The sequence below is a fragment of the Mesoplodon bidens genome (genome assembly GCF_964165515.1).
Source record: "Mesoplodon bidens genome assembly, chromosome: 5".
Classification (NCBI taxonomy): domain Eukaryota; kingdom Metazoa; phylum Chordata; class Mammalia; order Artiodactyla; family Ziphiidae; genus Mesoplodon; species Mesoplodon bidens.
In genome coordinates this window covers 134,044,114-134,058,666 of record NC_138161.1, presented here as the reverse complement: position 1 = coordinate 134,058,666, position 14,553 = coordinate 134,044,114, and the positions used below count along the sequence as shown (strand labels likewise).

General features: G+C 38.6%; 1 pseudogene across 1 annotated transcript in view; it reads right to left on the bottom strand.

The window, feature by feature from the left end:
• Positions 1–13,653, bottom strand: part of LOC308617529 (protein N-terminal asparagine amidohydrolase-like) — a 33,480-nt pseudogene extending 19,827 nt beyond the window's left edge. The window contains exons 1-2 of the transcript in view: positions 13,530–13,653; positions 10,048–10,217 (exon numbers count right to left, since the gene is read on the bottom strand). The product of the transcript in view is annotated as a protein N-terminal asparagine amidohydrolase-like (transcript). The remainder of the gene's footprint in view (positions 1–10,047; positions 10,218–13,529) is intronic.
• Positions 13,654–14,553: the final 900 nt, after the last annotated feature.

The following is a 14,553-nucleotide window of genomic DNA, read 5'->3' as shown; positions in this document are numbered from 1 at the left end:
TGTGCACACATGCATATATCTGCAATGGCTGCCTCTGCCCTGGTCAAAGGCAGTGCCAGGGCCCAAGCCAGCTATGTTCCCTCTTAGTGTGCACACCCTCATTTGCAATGGCTGCCTCTGTCTTAGTTGGGAGCAGCACCAGAGCAAGAGGGGCCAGAGCAGGAGCTCAGTGAGAGCTGGGGGATATGCTAGTGGTGGTCCTGGCAAGCCAGCCAGAACACCAGGCAGATTTCAATTGGCTGTCGCCATGCTGTGACTGGGAGTAAGCAAGTTTGTGTGTATACTCTTGAAGGGCAGAGTCTGTTTCTTACAGCCCTCTGGTAAGCCTCACTGATTTTCTTTTTTCTTTTTTGAAAATTTATTTATTTATTATTTCTTGGCTGCATTGGGTCTTCATTGCTGTGCACGGGCTTTCTCTAGTTGCAGTGAGTGAGAGCTACTCTTCATTGTGGTGCACGTGCTTCTCATTGCGGTGGCTTCTCTTGTTGTGGAGCACGAGCTGTAGGTGCACGGGCTTCAGTTATTGTGGTGCACAGGCTTAGTTGCTCTGCAGCATGTGGGATCTTCCCAGACCAGGGCTCAAACCCATGTCCACTGCACTGGCAGGCAGATTCTTAACCACTGCACCACCAGGGAAGTCCCAAGCCTCAGTGATTTTCAAACCAGCTAAGAGGGCTCATCTTCCTAATGTCAGACCCCAGGGCTGGGGTGCCTATTATGTGACTTGAACACCTCACTACCCAGAGGGACTCCCCAAGCCTGTGATATCCCCCTATCTTCTGGGTCCCCAGCTAGGGGTGTGGGTCCAGACTAGAGCGCTCCTCTTCCCTACCTACCAGACTCCATGTGGATCTTTCTTTATAGCCTTGGTGGTATAAGAGATGTTCTGCTAGTCTTCAGGTCAATTTCAGAGAGAGTTGTTCCCTATGTAGTTGTAGTTTTGATGTACGTGTTCATGATAAGGGAAGGTGAACTCAATGTCCTCCAACTCCCCCATCTGGATCCCACCTTCTTTATCCATTGTCCTCGATGGAATCATGAGCTATTTCCAGGTTTTGGCTATTACAAATAAAGACTGCTATGAATATTTTTATACAAGTGTTTTTGTGAACATGTGTTTTTACTTCTTTTGAATAAACATGTAGGATTTGAATTACAGTGTCAAAATATAAACATATGCTTAGTTTCATAAAAAGTTGCCAGAGTTTTTTTCCAATTTGGTTGTACAATATTACACACCAGTTAAAAATGTATGAGAGTTACAAGTGCTTCACATTCTCCCCAACATTTAGTTAGGTCATTCTTTTTCATTTTAACCATTCTGATGAGATGTGTAGAAATCTTCATGTGAATTTATTAGACATCTTCCTGTCACAAGCAATATTGAGCAGTTTTTCATGTGCTTATTGGTCATTTATATCTCTCCTTTTGTCAAATTTCTGTTGAAATATTTTTCTCATATTTAATAGATTTCTTTTGTCTGTTATTGAGTTATAGGGTTTTTAAAAAAATATTGTATATAGCAGTCTTTTGTCAGATGTTTGTACAGTTTCTTCCCTGTCTTTGGGTTACCTATTAATTTTTTTAATGTCTTTTGATGACAGAAGTTTTTACTTTTCATAAAGTCTAACTTATATTTTTTCTACTATAGTTATTGCTTTCTTAGCTTTGTTTACAAAACTTTTGCTTAAATCCACATTTCAAAGATATTATGCTATGCTTATTTTTCTAAAGCTTTACAGATTTAGCTAATATATTTTAGTTTATGTTATAGCTTGAGTTAATTTTTCTGTATGGCATTAGATAGTGTTTGACATTAATTATTCCCATATGGATATCCACCTTTTCCGGATCATTTGTTGAAGACATTCCTATCCCTTTTGGAGTTCAGGGGCACCTTTGTCAAAACTACCATCAATATATGATTGTATTTCTGAACTCTATTCTGTTACTCTCTATTCTGTAATTTGTTTAGCAGTCCTAGACTAGTTCCACATTTATTGTGATTGTGTTGGGATTGCCCTAAATCTATAGATCACTGTGGAGTAAATTGATGCCTTAACAATTTCAGGTCTTCAAACCAATAAACCCCAGTAAATTGATTCCATTTATTTAGGTCTCCTTTATTACCTTTCATCAATGTATTGTAGTTTCCAGTGTGAATGTCTTTCATAGCCTTTGTTAAATTTCCAAATATTTTATGATTTTTGATGCCATTATAAGTGGAATTATTTCTGTAATTTCATTTACCAAATTTTTTTCCTGTTAGTCTATGAAAATACAATTGATTTTTAAATATAATCTGTGAGCTTGCTAGCTCATTTATTATTTTTAGTATCTTTATTATAGTTTCCTTAGTTTTTACCATGCTAAAAATTATGTCATCTACCAATAGAGACAGTTTTATTTTTGAACTTTAGGCCTTTTAAGTAGTTTCATTGACTTACTGCAATCAGCTTATAGCTCCAGTACAAAGTTCAGTAGAAATGGTAGGACTGGGGACAGAGTCAAGATGGCGGTGTGGGAAGACGCGGACTTCGCATCTCCCCACAACTAGGGTGCCTGCCGGATGCTGTTGGGGGACGCTGACGCTTAAGGAGATGGGAAGAACCCCCCAGCGAACTTGTAGGAAGGACATGGGGGGACTGAGGGGGGAGGAGAAGTGGAGGGCAGAGAGGACTGGCGCCCCTGAGGGGTGGCTGAGAGAGGGGAGGGGTTCCCATGCCTGGGGAGACCCTAAGGAGCTTGGATCAGGGGTGGAGTGTGGGCAGAGTTTCCCCTGCCCAATCAGCTGGGGAAGTCTGCCCAGCTCTTGGGCTGGGTCCTATGCCCACAGAGGTCCCCTCTGGGCTGGGTTGGCCCTGGGGGAGTAGGAGGGAGGCCAGGAGAGGACAGGAGAGGCAGGTGGGAGAGGCCCTCTGGAACCAGAGGAGCCAGAGAGGAGCAGAGGGCATTTACCGCCCCCCCCTCAGGCCCAGGAAGCCTGCTAAGCTCCCAGGCTGATCCCCCGCCCTCCAAAGCCCACTCCAGGCCACGTGGTTCCTGGGGGCATAGGAGGGAGGCAAGGGAGATCAGGAGAGGCAGGTTGGAGGGGAACCCCAGGACCAGAGGAGCAGGAGGCTGTATGCCCTGCCCACTCAAGCCCAGGAAGTCTGCTGGGCACCCAGGTGGGGTCCCCCAACCTGTGAGATCAGAGGTGGGAGGCACGCCTGGGCCCCTTCTGTTCTGTGAGCCTAAGCCCCATCCCCAAACCCCCAGAGCCATTTCCAGCCCTGTGGGTCCTAAGCATAGGCCCACCCACCACCCAAACCTCACCCCTGCTTAGGCCCTGCTCTCCACAACCAAGGCCTTTTCCACTTTTTCTTTTTTTGTTTTCTTTTTTACTATTCTGGTTCTGTTCTACCTTCTGGTTGTTATTTCATCTATATTTTTATTTTTTTTATATTTTTTCTAACATAGCTGTTAGTTTCCTAGTCTAATTTTATTTTTTACTTCATTATTGTTCTTTTTTTTTTTTTTTTGCCACCCCATGCAGCTTGTGGGATCTTGGCTCACAAGCAAGAGTTCCAGCCGAAGCTCCTGAGGTGGGAGCTCTGAGTCCAAACCAATGGACTAACAGAGAACCTCAGACCCGAGGGAATATTCATTGGAGTGAGGTCTCCTGGAGGTCCTCATGTCAGCACCAAGACCCATCTCTACCCAACAGCCTACAAATGCCAGTGTTGGAAGCCTCACACCAAACAACCAGTAAAACAGGAACACAATCCTACTCACAAAAAAAAAAAAAAAAAGAGAGATGGCAAAAAAACATGTCACAGATGAAGGAGCAAGGTAAAAACCTACAAGACAAAATAAATGAAGAGTAAATAGGCAGTCTACCTGAAAAAGAATTCAGAGTAATGATAGTAAAGATGATCTAGAATCCTGGGAATAGAATGGACGCATGACTGAGAAGATACAAGAAGGGTATAACAAAGACCTAGAAGAACTAAAGAACAAACAAACAGAAATGAACAACAATAACTGAAATGAAAAATACACTAGAAGGAAATAACAGAATAATTGAGGCAGAAGAACGAATAAATGAGCTGGAAGACAAAATGGTGGAAATAACTGCTGAGGAGTAGAATAAAGAAAAACAGAATGAAAAGAATTGAAGACAATCTCAGAGACATCTGGGACAACATAAAACACACCAACATTCAAATTATAGGGGACCCAGAAGAAGAAGAGAAAAAGAAAGGATCTGAAAAAATATTTGAAGACATTATAGTGGAAAACTTCCCTAAGATGGAAAAGGAAATGGTCACCCAAGTCCAGGAAGCACAGAGAGTCCCATACAGGAAAAACCCTAGGAGAAACACACACCAAGACACATGTTAATCAAACTAACAAAAATTAAATTCAAGGAAAAATATTAAAGCAGCAAGGGAAAAACAAAAAATAAGATGCAAAGGAATCCCCATAAGGTTATCAGCTGATTTTTCAGCAGAAACTCCCCAGGCCAGAAAGGAGTGGCAGGATATAGTTAAAGTGATGAAAGAGAAAAACCTACAACCAAGATTACTCTACCCAGCAAGGATCTCATTCAAATTTGAAAGAGAAATCAAAAGCTTTCCAGATAAGCAAAGCTAAGAGAATTCAGCACCACCAAACCAGCTTTACAACAAATGCCAAAGAAACTTCTCTAGGAGGGAAACACAAGAGAAGAAAAAGGCCCATAAAAACAAACCCAAAACAGTTAAGAAAATGGTAATAGGAACATACATATTGATAATTACCTTGAATGTAAATAGGTTAAATGCCCCAACCAAAAGACACAGACTGGCTGAATGGATACAAAAACAAGACCCATATATATGCTGTCTAAAGGAGACCCACTTCAGACCTAGGGACACATACAGACTGAAAGTGAAGGGATGGAAAAAGATATTCCATGCAAATGGAAATCAAAAGAAAGCTGGAGTAGCAATACACATATCAGATAAAATAGACTTTAAAATAATGTTACAAGAGACAAGGAAGGACCCTACATAATGATCAAGGGATCAATCCAAGAAGAAGATATAACAATTATAAATATATATGCACCCAACACAGGAGCACCTCAATACATAAGGCAACTGCTAACAGCTATAAAAGAGGAAATCGACAGTAACACAATAATAGTGGGGGACTTTAACACCTCACTTACACCAATGGACAGATCCTCCAAACATAAAATAAAGAAGTAAACATGAGCTTTAAATGACAGAATAGACAGATAAATTTAATTGATATTCATAGGACATTCTTCTAAAAACAGCAGATTACACTTCCTTCTCAAGTGCACATGGAACATTCTCCAGGATAGATCACATCTTGGGTCACAAATCAAGCCTCAGTAACTTTAAGAAAATTGAAATCATATCAAGCATTTTTTCTGACCACAACGCTATGAGATTAGAAATCAATTACAGGGAAAAAAACATAAAAAACACAAACACATGGAGGTTAAACAATACGTTACTAAATAACCAAGAGATCACTGAAGAAATCAGAGGAAATCAAAAAATACCTAGAGACAAATGATAATGAAAACACGACGATCCAAAACCTATGGGATGCAGAAAAAGGAGTTCTAAGAGGGAAGTTTATAGCTATACAAGCCTACCTCAAGAAACAACAAAAATCTCAAATAAACAATCTAACCTTACACCTAAAGGAAATAGAGAAAGAAGAAAAACAAAACCCAAAGTTAGCAGAAGGAAAGAAATCCTAAACATCAGAGCAGAAATAAATGAAATAGAAACAAAGAAAACAATAGCAAAGATCAATAAAACTAAAAGCTGGTTATTTGAGAAGATAAACAAAATTGATAAACCATTAGCCAGACTCATCAAGAAAAAGAGGGAGAGGTCTCAAATCAATAAAATTAGAAATGAAAAAAGGAGAAGTTACAACAGACACTGCAGAAATACAAAGCATCCTGAGAGACTACTAAAAGCAACCCTATGCCAATAAAATGGACAACCTGGAAGAAATGGACAAATTCTTAGAAAGGTATCACGTTCCAAGACTGAACCAGGAAGAAATAAAAAATATGAACAGACCAATCACAAGTAATGAAATTGAAACTGTGATAAAAAATCTTCCAAGAAACAAAAGTCCAGGACCAGATGGCTTCACAGGTGAATTCTATCAAACCCTTAGAGAAGAGCTAACACCCATCCTTCTCAAATTCTTCCAAAAAATTGCAGAGGAAGGAAAACTCCCAAACTCATTCTATGAGGCCACCATCACCCTGATACAAAAACCAGACAAAGATACTACAAAAAAAGAAAGTAACAGACCACTATCACTGATGAATATAGATGCAAAAACCTCAGTAAAATACTAGCAAACAGAATCCAACAACACATTAGAAGGATCATACAACATGATCAAGTGGGATTTATCCCAGGGATGCAAGGATTCTTCAATATATGCAAATCAATCAATGTGATACACCATATTAAAAAACTGAAGAAGGAAAACCATATGATCATCTCAATAGATGAAGAAAAAGTTTTTGACAAAATTCAACACCCATTTATGATAAAAACTCTCCAGAAAGTGGGCATAGAGGGAACCTACCTCAACATAATAAAGGCTATATATGACAAACCCACAGAGGGAACCTACTTCAACATAATAAAGGCCATATACAACAAACCCACAGAAGACATCATTCTCAATGGTGAAAAACTGAAAGCATTTCCTTTAAGATCAGGAACAAGACAAGGATGTCCACTCTCATCACTATTATTCTACATAATTTGGAAGCCCTAGCCACAGCAATCAGAGAAGAAAAAGAAATAAAAGGAATACAAATTGGAAAGAAGAAGTAAAACTGTCACTGTTTGCAGATGACAGGATACGATACATAGAGAATCCTAAAGATGCCACCAGAAACTACTAGAGCTAATCAATGATTCTGGTGAAGTTGCAGGATACAAAATTAATGGACAGAAATCTCTTGCATTCCTGTACACTAATGATGAAAAATCTGAAAGAGAAATTATGGAAACACTCCCATTTACCACTGCAACAAAAAGAATAAAATACCTAGGAATAAACCTACCTACAGAGACAAAAGACCTGTATGCAGAAAACTATAAGACACTTTTGAAAGAAATTAAAGATGATACCAACAGATGGAGAGATATACCATGGTCTTGGATTGGAAGAATCAATATTGTGAAAATGACTATACTACCCAAAGCAATCTACAGATTCAATGCAATCCTTATCAAATTACCAATGGCATTTTTTACAGAACTAGAACAAAATATCTTAAAATTTGTATAGAGACACAAACGACCCTGAATAGGCAAAGCAATCTTGAGGGGAAAAAATGGAGTTGGAGCAATCAGACTCCCTCACTCCAGACTATACTACAAAGCTACAGTAATCAAGACAATATGGTACTGGCACAAAAACAGAAATATAGATCAATGGAAAAGGATAGAAGGCCCAGAGATAAACCGACGCACCTATGGTCAATTAATCTATGACAGAGTAGGCAAGGATATACAGTGGAGAAAAGACAGTCTCTTCAATAAGTGGTGCTGGGAAAACTGGACAGCTACATGTAAAAGAATGAAATTAGAACACTCCATAAAACCATACACAAAAATAAACTCAAAATGGGTTAGAGACCTAAATGTAAGACCGGACACCATAAAACTCTTAGAGGAAAACATAGGAAGAACATTCTTTGACATAAATCACAGCAAGATCTTTTTTGATCCACCTCCTACAGTAATGGGAATAAAACCAAAAATAAACAACTGGGACCTAATGAAACTTAAAAGCTTTTGCAAACCAAAGGAAACTACAAACAAGACGAAAAGACAACCCTCAGAATGGGAAAAAATATTTGCAAACGAATCAACGGACAAAGGATTAATCTCCAAAATATATAAACAGCGCATGTAGCTCAATATTAAAAAAACAATCCAATCAAAAACTGGCGGCTTCCCTGGTGGTGCAGTGGTTGAGAGTCCGCCTGCCGATGCAGGGGACACGGGTTCATGCCCCGGTCCGGGAAGATCCCACATGCCACGGAGCGGCTGGGCCCGTGAGCCATGGCCGCTGAGCCTGCGTGTCTGGAGCCTGTGCTCCGCAACAGGAGAGGCCACAACAGTGAGAGGCCCACATACCAGAAAAAAAAAAAAAAAAGATAAAACATATTCAGACTTGGTAAAATGTCCACTGCTGGGTAAAATATCCTAAAGATATGAAGCTCTTCAGTATGGAAGGAATTTACCCCATAACAAACTGTGGCTATTTAAGGAGTAGTTATTTGAGGAGTTAATGGAATCCCTGGCAAACTCAAGCCTCAGAAACCACATAATCCTGCTATGTTGGACAGAATTCCACTAACGGGTCCTGATAAGGATCTACATATCCTCCATATGAGATCTCAGAAGTCTAGTGAAGATAGAGAAAAATGATTGGGTGTGTGCCTTCCATTCACACTCAAGGAAGCATTTTAATTAAACAGCATCAATACAGTTCTCATCCATTCAGTGGTTCCTATGTGCCAGGAATTATATTACACGTCAACAATTTTCATAATGCCCAACAGGGTAGGGATAGTTAGTACTGATACTATTTTATAAATGAAGAAATTGAAGCACCAACAGGTTAAGAAATGTGTTGAAGATTGCAGAACTAGTAGGGGATAAAGTCAGAATTAAAAACCATATTGTCTGGCTCCAAAGCCTGTTTTATCTTTTATTTCTGTTTTTTTTCTTTTTTTAACTCAAACCATTTCTGAAATGGAAATGTGAACCCATCATATCTGTCATTTAACCTTTGTCAGGGTAATAGAAAAAGTTAAGCCGCTTTTTTTTTAACTTAAATAAACAAATTTAAAGTTGTACAATTTTAAAAAACAAGGGAAATGGTCTAGAAGACCCTAGGCTTGCAAGGACAAATTCCTGTATCATTGTGCAAGTATAAAAAAGATTTTCTAAAATGTATTTACTATAAATATTCTATAAGCTTCTGATGTAATAAAGGGGTTTACTCTAGCAATTTAATGACTTTTATGTGTATTTTATAGTTATTTAACAAAGAGATAGTTTAATAAAATTTTTGCCTTCTGGAGATTCCAATTTCCTGGTCCAACTGTATTGTATTTTGCACATCATTTCTATAGTATCAATAGTTTGTAATGCACAAGATTAATAATATATTGAATTGCAAAGAGGAACTTGTCAACCTCAAGGAATATTTTATTGACTATATTGGGAGACAAGTATTGAATTAGAGTCTCTTGCTCACAGTGAACTTCAAAACCTCTTGTTTCCAAAACCAAAGGGGTCAAGATTACACAGCGTTTTCCAATAATAGCTTTATCTTAGGGTACAATTTTTGAATTTACACCATTTTGTTCACCAAACCTGTCTATCCCCCAAGTTTCTGACCAAGGTTTCAGGGTGGTTCTGTAATTTTTATATAGAAGGGATTTAGGGGATCACCACTCTGTGGGAGGGGGTCTCAGGGACTTGGCTTGAAGCTACATGTGGTTGGTAGTCACCTCATTTTTCCTAAGGTATCAGGTATTTGTGGGGGCCGGAGTGGCTAATGAAATTATGGGCGGTGAGGGAAGGCAAGGGGCCAAGGCACTTGATGGTTTGGCCACTAAGTGTTCTGTTTCTTTCATGTCACCTTCCTTCATGTTCACTCTTACTTCCTGGTAAATGACACCCCAACTAGCACCTACCACAGCATTTTTCTATTCCTACTCCTATTTTTCTAATTTCCTTCAAGAAGACATCTTGAATATCTTACAACTCAACCTGCATTCTTTATGAAATCCACACTCTTCCCACTAAAATCTCCCTATCCTCCTTTACATTTCTGAAATTAGTACCACCACTTTTACAGTCTCAGAAACTAGACACCTGTCATCACTGACCCATCACCTTTATCCCCTCTCTTCAGCTTTTTATTTCTTCTTGTTGGATCCCTGAGGTCAAATTTCAAAAGAAAACAATTTGGATTTGTGTGGAGTACCTGACCTAAGTATTCCAGACCAGACCAGAAGGGCAGTTTGGCATAGGAGCTGGCTCCATGTTGTTGGAGCAGACTGATTGGTGAAGGATACCTGCCAGGCTGGTACTGTATAGGATGGGTGCTACCAGCTGGCAAGCCTCCTGGGTAGCATGACAGCTGGTCTGGGGGCCCTGTATTCAAAAACAAATGAAAGAATTATATATGGTTAAAACTATAATATACTGAAACAGCATGAATTTTTATGTGGAGATTACACAGGTCACATGACAGGTTCTTAAAAATAACAAGAAGTTCCATTTTCCAAGCAAAGGGCTATGTACCAAAAATGTAGTTGGAGGATTTCCAGATTATTAACTCATTTAATCTTCTTAAACCTTGTGAGATAATTATGCCCATTTCATAAGTGCAAAAACTAAGGTTAAGGAGATTAAGTAACTTGTTAGCCTCTCTATGCCTATCAAATAAAGCTGCTGCAGGGTTAGCACAGGGTCTGGCATAAAATTAGCACCGTGCAAATTTCTATTTTTATATCCTCTATCATTATTGTTCAAGTTCACCTTGATATTAAGTGGTAACACTGGGATTTGAAGTCACATTTTAACTTAAAAGTGATGATTTAAAGACTATGCTGTATTGTCTCTGACTCAGTCACTTGTTTATACCCTCATCGTCTGGTTCTCACACAGCTCTCCTCCAACCAGGGATTAGTTAAATTTTAACTCTGTCAATATAAGAAAGATCACAGTCAAGGAAACCAGTTTTCCTTAAACAGACACAACACTTAAGCACTCAAAATCATGAATTAGTATAAGGGTACTGCTAATGTATGACTTTAGATTTTGTTTTTATTAAATGTCTCTAAAAAGCAGCAGTGATGCCATCTCCTTTCTGCTCTCCCCTCTCCCAGCCAGAATGGTATCCGTGCAGGCCTAATAAGGAACCTTGAACTCCTGCCAGCAATAACAAGGAACATTTTACCCCCTCCGTGTGAAACGAAGCCTTGTCAAGAAGCAGGATCCCCGGACATTTACTGGAGAAGAATGGGTAACTCTCTACAAACATTTCATAAGGACTAGTTAAAATTTAAAGTACTACCAGCATTTAGACATGAGACTATCCATACTGCTGGGAAGTATCTATAGTTCTTAAAAAGATCTGAATACTTTTACCTTGAAATTTGATTTACTTTCTTGGATTTAAAATAATTGGTTTATTTACGTAGGTAACTGGGCTCTGGTTGATTACAAAGGGGTACCTAATAAACTCTAAGTTATTCCTAACATTGCAGAGCCTTACCTGAAGCTCTGGGAGAGGGAGAACCACAGTTGCCTTTCTCTGACCTTCTAGGAAAGGCCAGAACAAAATGTAAAAGAAAGGCAGATCCATGACAAAAAACATCCTCTCCTCTCAATCCCAGCCAACAGAGATGTTTTTTAAAAAGTATCGTAGTTGAAAACAAAATAAATGAAACAAGGATGAATATTTCATTCTCAGATTTTATTACAGATCTATTTTAGCTAAAAGTAAATAAACTCCAAGTTAGCAGGAGAGTCTAGCTGAGATCTGACCTATAAAATTGGCTGAAGCCTTGATGACATTTGTGTTTTTTTACTTACTTTGAATATTCTCACCATTTTTGTTTCAAGAAATTATTGATTGAAAATTACTAAATTAATTTCACAGTCTACTCATGGATGTATAGGTTGGGAAACACGATACTAGAACAGTGTTTCTCAAATTTAGCTGTTGATAAGAATCAACAAGATAGGATGTTTTTCTTTTTTAAGATCTGCCTTGGAGATTCTGATTAAATAGATGGCCAGAAATCTACATTTTTGTATTATCAAATGAAGTTCACACTATTTTGTTGCACTTAGTATTAAACTACACTTTAAAAAACAATTAGAATTTTTTCCCTAAAACTTAAAAAATATAATCTGCCATTAAATGTGAATGGCCATAGCAACATTATTCGTAGTAGCCAAAAAGTGGAAAGAACCCAAATGCTCATGAAGTGATCAATGAAGAATCAAGGTATTTATGCAATGGAATATGATTCAACATAAAGAGGAATAATGTACAGATACATGCTGCAACATGGGTAAACTGTGACAAAAATATGCTGAAAGAAGTAGGCATAAAAGGCCACCTGTGTTATGATTCCACCTATATGAAATATCCAGAATAGGCAAACTATACAGATACAAGTAGATCACTGGTTGCCAGGGGAACGACAAAATGTGGAGGGACTGTTAATGGGAGGTGATGAAAATGTTCTGGATTTAAACAGTGGTGATGGTTGTACAACCTTGTGAACATACTAAAAACCACTGGCTTGCATACTTTCAAATGGTGAATTTTATGTATGTGAACTATATCTCCATTAAAAAAAGAAAGATAAATCATGTTGAAAGACACTGAAGTATTGAGAAATGATACTGACTATATAATGTCAGATTGTTGAGACCTTGGATTTAGGTGTTGACCCAATAATTTGGGGTTATACTGGATCAGATCCAGACAACACACATACACGAGGCAAAGGGGAAAAGGAAGCTCTGCCGTTTTCAGAAAACACTGCAGAAGCAAAGGCTGCCTGAGCTACAGAATCTTATTTCTAGAAAGACATAATATTTTTGCATCATCTCATAGAGGATTTTTTTTCAAACTAAGTTTTTGCCTCTCTTCTTGATACTGTTACTAAGCCTCATCCAGTTGGGACTCTTGTTAACTAGTCTCCCTTTTCTTGTTTTCTTTGTTCCAGTGATCCCTTCACACTGGTCCCTAGAGCTGTCTTATTAGCTATCAACCAGCTGTTCACTGAACATTCATTGAGCACCCATTATGCACTGAACCCTGTGCCAGAAGCTGGAGAGGTGATGAAAAAACAAACTCAAATATATACTTTATACTCTTGATGGCCTGTTAATTAGCATCTGCAGGCTCTCCATGGTCTCTAGGATAAGATGCCAGCTCCTTATCTGCACTCAAGACCCTTCACCTACTTTTCTCTGTGGTTCTGCCATTTGACCCAAACAGGCCGCCATCATGTCCCCAAGAGACCAGTAGGTCTTCATGACCTTGTGCTTTTGGACATGTTCTTCTTTCTCCCAGGTTTGGTCCCCTCCCACCTTTATTTATGTTTCGATTGAGAAAATCCTTATCGTGCCAACAAAACTTTACTTCCTCAGGGCTTTCCTCATCTCTGGCAGAATCAGTTACTCTGCCTTCTGGGCCCCTACAATATTCGCTTCATAGCTCCCTAACAACGGAGAATGCCATCAATGTTTTTACAACTTCCTTCCCCAGGAGACTGTAAATTCTTTAAGGGCAGGAATCTGTTCCACTTGGCATCTAGTAAACTACTTGGCATCCAGTAGGTGCTCAATACTTATTTATTGAATCAAGAAATGAATTAGTTAATTAAAAGAACAACGTTAACTCTTAGTGTCATTTTCTGTTGGGGTGATTATTTAACTTACCAAGTACAAAACAGGAATTGTATTCTGGAGGGGCATCAGGATTTGTATCTGATGAATTTAAGCTGCAGTTGTAGTCAGGAGGAGCATCAGGTATTAGATCCAGGGACTCTGCTTTATCTTCCATTTTGTCTATAGGTTGATCAAGTTTGTGGGTACTAGGCCTTAGAGGGAGAGGTGGACCACAATGGAGAAATAAAATAATTTGATAACTGAAGATACTGATTTTTGGTATGCTAAAACATCAGTGCATGTGATCACTACAAAATACACAACTATATTTACTATAACACGTGATACATAATGTATGACATACTAGGCATCAATCTATATATATGGTAAATTCTTAGGCTGAACACAGATGAAAAAAATAAGACTGAGCAATTATACTGTGCTTGTGATTTAAGCACTGAGTTCTCAGGCTGGTGGTTTAGCTGACCTGATACCGCTCTTATTTACATAGATAAATTCCTTCCAGGATAGTGAAAATTCTTTGTCCTATTATGCAGTATGGAGAACATGGCATATATGATGTGAATCTGATTTTTTTTTCCCCCATATCCTTTTTGGAAAGTGACTCTAAGTAAGTTCAAAACAAAGCAACAGAAATACTTAACATGATTCACATAGAGGTGATTTAATTTACTAGTGACTCTATTTTGACTTATTCTTCCTAAAACAATGTAGGTCACTGTAATTACTGAAAGGAAGGTATTGAGGTCACATTTCATGTTACACCCTGTCCTTTCATTGAGAGTGTAGACATTTTCTCCTGGCCTCAGGATCAGGAATAACTCAGCATTTCTGAAAGAACTGGTTGACTTTTATCTCATAGAAAACACAAGTCCCATGAACGTGTTTCTCTCCTTATATCTGTTGCTAGAACACTCAGGGCCCACGTTTCAGACCTCCTCTATCAAGGTGAGCTTTTTATTACTATCAACTCTTCTGTTAGACTTACTTTCCTATTCTTATTTTTCTTTACTTTGTCTTCCTCATGTGTTTTAAGTATATTTCTTTAGATATG